The 8,080-nt window shown below is 34.0% G+C and overlaps 1 protein-coding gene and 1 pseudogene across 2 annotated transcripts in view; both read right to left on the bottom strand.

The window, feature by feature from the left end:
- Window positions 1–8,080, bottom strand: part of Rev3l (REV3 like, DNA directed polymerase zeta catalytic subunit) — a 171,754-nt gene that overhangs the window by 154,305 nt on the left and 9,369 nt on the right. Inside the window, exon 2 of one of the 2 annotated variants that reach the window (XM_029555725.1) lies at window positions 6,147–6,273. The exons of the other annotated variant lie outside the window; for it this stretch is intronic. The gene's annotated coding sequence lies outside the window, so the exon portion shown is untranslated. The remainder of the gene's footprint in view (window positions 1–6,146; window positions 6,274–8,080) is intronic. 2 annotated transcript variants of the gene reach the window in all.
- On the bottom strand, window positions 7,381–7,500 carry LOC115067592 (annotated as a pseudogene).

Raw genomic sequence — 8,080 nt, 5'->3', positions numbered from 1 at the left:
AAAAAAAGTAATTCTTACAGTCTGTAGCACTGCTATAAAAAAGTCATGAAGCTTTTTGTGCCAAACAGCATATATAAAGTAAAACTATTAGGGATACAAAGCAGAACAAAACAAAAGTGGGAAACAAACTCAGCTCATGACAGATAACAATAAGTATAGAGAATACAGAGTTTGAAAACAAATGTATTTTCTTTAAGAAGTTTTATGTTGCAAGGTATCCCAGGTTTAATATGAGCCTTTTGAGAAGTTAAATTACTGTACTAAATGAATACATTGTGAGCTATACAACTTCAAAAATGTTTTTAAATTTTTCAAAAGAATTGTTAATAATCTGCATCCAATGATTGAAAAATTCACTTCAAATTTCAGTGAAATGTTTATAAAGATATTGATAATAACAAACCCTAAAAAAGACCTCAATAACTTTGAAATTTTAAATAACTATGTAAAACATACCAAATACTGGCTTTCAACCATGTCCTACTCTACACCTAAGAATTATTTGGTTTTGATATTTTTTTATGTTGCTTGGTGAAACTGTCTATGGAGAAAAGGTTTGGCAACTTTAAAAATGTTTAAAACTACATTAAATTACTAAAAACACACTAATCTTTTTAGTCTTACAGCTTTGATCTCTTTTTATAACAAAGTCAAGGGATAAAGTCAAGTATTTCAAATATGAGAGGTGACAGATGTGTCTGCCACCTACTTCCATCGCTCCCTGCAATCACATATAACACTTGGGCTATTATTTGGTAGTGGGTAGCATTATTGCTTTTTCCAAAAAAAGCTACGTTTTATTTCTCTGTCTTTCTTTTATGTGATCAATGAACACATAAACAATCTAGTCTAACAATCTAGTCACTAATAGTGTTGGCTGGGCTGGTTGAAAAGATAAAGGAATATTTGAACTACTAATACTACTATGTATGTCTTAAACATATCACTATCATATAATGTGAAATAGGCAAGACTCAAAACAATAGTCTTAGCAATTTATTTTCTATCTATGCTATACAATCTGATCATCTGAAAATAGCCCTTTGAAGAAGGATGATCCTATTTCTTCATTGCAATGTCAAAAAGACTGGTCTTATGATAGAAACAAATCTAGAAAAAGGAAAAAAAATTCAAAGATAGGATATTTTTGTTAATTTTAAATCACAGTTTTAACGATGAGCTCTCTAAATAAGCTGAATCTTTTCTTGCCATTCTTGTCCCTAGTATGAAAATTTAGTAAGCTTATCTAAATGTGGTCCAAAAAGTTCATTTAAGATACAAAAATTTTTATAAAATGAAAAAAAAACCCATTATTTAAATACAAAGCATTTACCATAAGAGTAACTCAATTCATAGATACAGGCCATTTTTTCCTAATATATGAGGAACATCTCAAAATCAATGATCAAATACCAAGACTCCCAACAGGATGAATAAAAGATAAATAGTATATTTAAAAAGAAACATATGGGGGCTAGAAAAATGACTCGGCAGTTAAGAAAAATGATTTGCTATTCTTGCAGAGGCCTGGGGTTTGGGTCTCAGTACCCAAATAGTGATTAACAACTATCCCAAACTCCAGTTCCAGGGGATCCCTCTTCTGGCTTCCACAAGCACACCATGCACATGGTGCACTTATAAACATGCGAGCAGAACACTCATACACATAAAAATAAAATAAATGTTAAAAAACTGAATTGAAAAGAAACATGGACTGGGGATGCAGCTCCGTTTGGTAGTGTTTGCTTAGCATTCATGAAGCTCTAGGTTTGATCTCTAGCACCAGATAAACCAGGCATAGTGGTACACGCCTATAATCCTAGCACGGTGGGGGGTGTATCTGTGCGCAGGAGGATCAAGTTCAAAGTCATTCTCAGCTAAAAAAAAAGTGAATTCTATGCCAGCTGAGGCTACATGAGATCCTATCTATCTGTTTAAATGGAGGAGGAGGAGGGGTAAATCTCAAGCATATGGAAAGATGATCTTACTATATTAAAAGAACATGGTCAGGAAACAGCTCAGCAGTTTAAAAAGGAACTTGCCCTGCAATCTGGTGACCTGAGTTGGATCCATGGAACTCATGTACAGGTGAAAAAGGAGACCTGGCTTCACAAGTTTGCCCTCTAATCTCCACATGCATGCTGTGGCACATGCATCCACATAAAAACTGTGCACACACACAATCCAAAAAAAAAAAAAAAAAAACTTTTTGGCAGGTCTGGTGGTGGTGCATGTGTTTAGGCTCAGCACTCAGGAGGCAAAGAGATAGGGGGAATCCCTGTGAGATTATGCCCAGTCTGGTATACATAGCAATTTCCAGGTCACCTGGAGCTTCTAGGGAGACTGTCCTTAAAAAGAAAAAAAAAAGTGTCAATTAACACTGCCCTGGGATTTGTATTTTTACCCATCAGAGTGATGATAAACACTTGAGAACAATCTTTTTTATCTTTACGTTTTTTTTTTGAAACACAGTCTCACTATGTAGCCCTAGTTGGCCTTGATCTCCAGAGATCTGCCTGCCTCTGCCTCCTGAGTGCTCGAAATAAAGGTGTATGCCACCATACCTGGTGAGAACATAATCTTGAACACATTGGAGAAATTTCATTTCTGGTCATGGTACAGACTAAACAACCTATCTATTAAAATTTTCATCTTTGAAGAACTCCTTGTAAAGCTTTTTTTTAAATGCAGCATACCAGATCTACTTTTGTAGAATTTTCTTTACATAAAGAAGCAGAGAGGGAGATAACTTTAAGAAACTTGAATGATGAATACAATAAATAGTCTTATTCCACTACTACTTTCTCATAATACCTCACTGTACATTTAGTGGCTATTCCCTAAATGTATGTTGGGTGACTGGGACAGGGAAAGATAGGAATAGAATAAAAACAAATAAGTTAATTCCTTGAATTAACTAAATTTATCTGAATCATCAAATATATTGTTTATATAAATATCTCTGGCTGGTGGTATAACTCAGTAATAGAACATCTGTCTAACACATACAGAGTTTAATTTCTAGCATCATTAAAACAAAACAATAAAAAGTATCACTTATTTAACAAAGGAGCAATGTCATACTGGCAAATGTGTCCTTTGGAAAAATGAGTCAGCAACAGTAGTATAGATTATAATAACAATGACCCCTAATTAGCCCTATACCCTTAACAAACTCCTTCCATACAATGTGATTTTTTTGGCCCATGAAATGAGATAACTTATGAGGCTTTCTTTCACTTGCTGTTCCTATAAACTCTGGTATTACCTTCAGGTGATAAGAGTCATGGCTAGCCGGCTGGAGACACAGGGCCTTATATTACGGTAGCTAACAGCCATTACCAAATTCTAGACCTACATGTAAAATTATGCTAGTCCAACCACCTCCCAGGCTGATGACAAGCATATAAACAAGCCCACAGAGAAGCAGTAACAGAGATGCTTAACTAAGTGAAGCCCAGAATCATAGGTTAATATAGCTACTGCTATACAACAATAAGCTTTGGAGAGGCTTGTTGTACATCAGTTTATAAAAGGCGGCAGGAAAATAAGATTGGTGGTCAAAGAAATTTTTGTGTTATCTTTTCTGTTTTTTAAATTTCACAGTACAAACAGTTATTCCCAGTATCTATGGGGAACTGATTCCAGGATCGCCATCCTTCTACCTCAGACACTCAAGTTTTTTTACATAAAATGGAGTAGTATTTGCACATATCCTATTTATATCATCCCATGTATTTAAAATAATCTCTAGGTTACTTATAATATCAAATACAATATAAATGCTACGTAAAGAGTTGCTATGCTCTATTATTAAGAAAACAGTAACAAGAAAAAAACAAGTCTGTACATATACAGCACCAATGCAATCGGGGTTTTTTTTCCCTCAAATACTTTCCAACTGAGGTTGGTTGAATCTTTGGATACAGAACCTACAAATCTAAAGGACTGACTGTAGATTCACATACTATTTGCTTAATTATACTAAATTTATAAAGGTATTGTCTGTTTCAAAGTAAAGACCAATTACCTTATAAATACACATACACAAAATAATTCAGTCTGAATGAGAGCAGGAAGCTGACAATAGACATTAACATTGCTTAGGGAAAAAATGGGTCAGTATGGACAACTTAGGTACTATCACAAAAACAGTGACTAAGAATATGGTCATGGTAAACTGCCACAAATCAATAAATGGCCATTACTGTACTCTGAGAAATCTCAGACTTTGCTTTTCTGTTTTTTTTATTTAGATGAATAAGAGCCTGAGACATATACTCTCATTTAAGTCTCACACGCTATCAGGTAAGCAATTACAGGTGATATAACTTATGTGAAAGCTAATTAGCCTCTCCATACTTCATTTCCTCAAGTGTAAACTGGAGAAAATAGCATTTTTTTTTATAGTTGGAAAGCCTCAATCACTTGGATCAAGATACATTGTAAAGACTGATAAATGGTCCACTCTTGTTATAAATGATACAAAATTAAAGTGTCTAACATATAGTGTCTATTTTAAAAACTTTAAGCTTAATCAGCCAAAATGTGATATATCAAAATTAACTTGAATGTCTTTCTGACTTTGAAAAAAAAAAATTAAAAGACATCATTTGTTTTAAAACCCTGGGACAGCTGGGTGTGGTGGCACACACACTCAGGAAACAGAGGCCGGCTTATCTCTGTGACATCAAAGCCAACCTGGTCTACACAGCAAGTTCCAGGCCAGCTGGGGTTATGGTGTAGCCAGTTGAAGCTCTGTGGAACAATGAATCATTTGGCCTATAGTCCACAATCTTAAATGGGTTTGAAAACCAGAGGCTTCATTTTTATGTGCATTAAATTCACGAAAAGCGGGGACTGGAGAAATGGCTCAGCTGTTAAGAGCACTGACCTAGGTTTGATTCCCAGTACCCATGTGGTAGCTAACAACTGCCTGTAACTCTAGTTCCAGGGAATCTAACACCCTCCTCTGACCTCCGCAGGCACTGCACAACAAGCATGCCTTATACACATGCAGGCAATACACTCATACACATTAAATATAAAAAAAAAAAATTTTAAGACTAAATTCACAAAAAGCAAAAACAAGCATAGCAATTGACCCCTTTATTGTGACATTTGGCATATGCTTTCAAAATGCTCTAACACACACACACAAGCGTACGTCTTTGGAAGATAAGGCTCCTCCCAAACAAATACATTTATCCTGATCTTCAGTACTGGAAAGCCATAGTTACTCCTTGATCAATGGCGAATCACTGCTATTTTACAAGCAAAGATCAGATCTGGACATTTCCCTGTCAATATACAGCAATAGTTTTTAAAAAGTTATGCCTAGATTACAAATAACTATAGTTACTCCTTGATCAATGGTTTATCACTGCCACTTTTCAAGGAACTGGATCAGAACTGAAAATTTCCCTGCCTATATAGAGCCTAGATAAGGTGATATAAAACTTGGCCAATTTTTTAAAAAGTGTTTTAAAGAGGCAATTATCTCACCTGTAGACATGAGTCACTAACCAGTTATAAAAAGCCTTACCCCACAATGTTCAGGTAATGTACTTTATACAAATGTGAGGAATACATAAACACTACATAAACTACATTTTTAATTTCAATTCAAACATTTTAAAAAGGCACTTAGTTCATGTAAGGTAACAAGGCAGAGTCTATAGATAGAAGTGTTAAAAAATAAGAACATTTATGCTACTATATGTGGCAGACATTTGTTGGTTATTTTACTCAGTCATAGTAATCCTGTGAGGTAGAAAGTGTTAAAACTCATTTCACAGTGAAGAAAATTAAGGCACATAGAAGTTACTTGGCCAGAGTATGTTAGCATATCCTGAAGGCAATAGGAAGGAGAAGTATTGGGGGTGAGGGGATACCTGAGGTTAGTACCATATGACTATTTCTACAAACAATACTCAATGCAGTAAGTACTTTAATAAGTAAGCCTTATGGAAAAGGGCTGGGCCTTATGAAACCAAGGAGACAAACTTTAGGGAGTGGTCAAAGGAATCAGAGGCTAAACGAGCTCAATAACGAGTTGTCACTGTTAAGGATGAGTACCAACTTCAATGCCACGGTTCACCCCACCCCTTTCACCCCCAATATATTAACCAAAATAAATTACTTACTTGAAATTGAGAAAAACAATTTTGAGAGTAATCTTCCTCAGATATATTATTCCATAGTTTTAAAACAAATAATAGATGACAGTTTAATTTTTAGGTTGCTTTTATGTGGCTTGTCTTGGTTTTTACTCTGAAATGAAATTTAGATTAGTCATTTTCTTGTTCTGAGAAACTAGGAGTATGCCAACATGTTTTAACTTTACATTCTTTCACACAGCAACATGTATTCTTACAAAGTTTTCTATTTCACAACTTAAACAAAATCTAATACATATATAAATTACTTTGGAGTATAAATATATGTATATGCAAAATAAAATACTTCTTTTAATTCTTGTATTTCTTGGCAATTATAAGGAGTGTAAGAAAAACAGAAAACTTTTACAAACTGTTATATCTCAAAACAAGGCTTTTTTGAGGTAACACTTTTATTTTTTAATATAGTATATGTTCTCTGAACCCAAAGAAAATTAAATAATTGCTCCCAGGGAAATTGACTTCAAATTCTTAATATTTCCCAGAACTACCATCTAAAAATAAAATAGAATTGGCCAGAAAAAATATATGTAAAGTACTTTCCATTGACAATTACTATTCATTTTTCTCAGAATTCAGTTTGGCTAGGCATATATTCAATTTCTGCTGCAGAAAACAGTCCAGTTTCCCAATACTAATTAGCAACAAAAGTTTTCATTCAAAAAAGAAATATTTTAAAATGTACAGGAACTAGAAGAAACACACAAGATCACCTGGAAATTTTCAAAAAGAAAAAAAAAAGGTTAAAAAATTGTAATTAAGTTTCTTGGTTTTACTTATCATTTGTTTTGGTTCCCAAAATGTACCTACAAGTTTAGATAGTGGATGTTTTCTAATTGCTTAAGATACCCATTCCTTGTTATTTATATTTACATGGCAATTACAAGTTAACATAATTGTATTCAAAGTTCACTGTATCTTTACTCCCATTATTTTCTCTTTATTATTTTATTATTCCTATCACTGTGGTGTTAAGATAACAACTAGGTACCAAAGTGACACACTCCACAGATCATTGTTTATAAATACTTCTTTGACATATCTAACGCTAATTAATAGCAACCCACCCTATTTAAACACCATGTACTTAACTTCAATCATTTTCTGCTTATATTAATTACAACTGAATGAATTCTAATCCAATCAAAAAACAAAGGAAAATCTTACAGCAAAGGAACCTCCAAAGACTAATACATTTTTTAAAAATTTGTACAATTCTAGCACTAATTTTTTCACAAATCTGTGTGCCATCCTTGTGCAGGGCCATGCTAATCTCTGTATCATTCTAATGTTTTAGTACATATGCTGCCTAAGTAAGCACTTTATTATACTTAAAGAACATAGCTACAATCATCACATACAAAAAAAAAAATCTTGCTAGAACCTATTCTGCACTTAGATTCTAACCTTTACTAGATACAGTAGGCCTTTAAAGACTTCTTAATTATTTGGGGCTGGAGAGAGGGCTTAGTGGTTAAGAGCATTCACTGGCTGCTCATGCAGAGGACCCTGTTTTGATTCCCAGTACCCATATGGTGGCTAACAACTGTTGGTAACTCCAGTTCCAGGGGATCTGACACCCTCTTGTGACCTCTGAAGGTACCGCACAACAAGAGTGAACTTACATACATGCAGGCAATACACTAATACACATAAAATAAATAATAAAATATTTTTTAAAGGTTCCTAAACTCTGCACATGAAATTCTTTTAGAAATTTCTCTAATGTTTTGTTTTCAACATTCAGTTTTCATCAATATCACCCTATATATCCCTCAAATTTGAGAGGAAGGGTAAAAGTGGAGCAATGAAAGCTGACAGTTCAAGTTTTCAAATTCAGCCCCAAATCAATCAACAATTGGACAAAGCCAAATCCCTGAAACTACCTATCTATATAATTT

The sequence above is a fragment of the Nannospalax galili genome, unplaced genomic scaffold, assembly GCF_000622305.1.
Source record: "Nannospalax galili isolate Female #2095 unplaced genomic scaffold, S.galili_v1.0 scaffold646, whole genome shotgun sequence".
Lineage (NCBI taxonomy): Eukaryota > Metazoa > Chordata > Mammalia > Rodentia > Spalacidae > Nannospalax > Nannospalax galili.
Note: the sequence above shows the minus strand (reverse complement) of the source record. Positions and strands in the feature narration are given on the sequence as shown.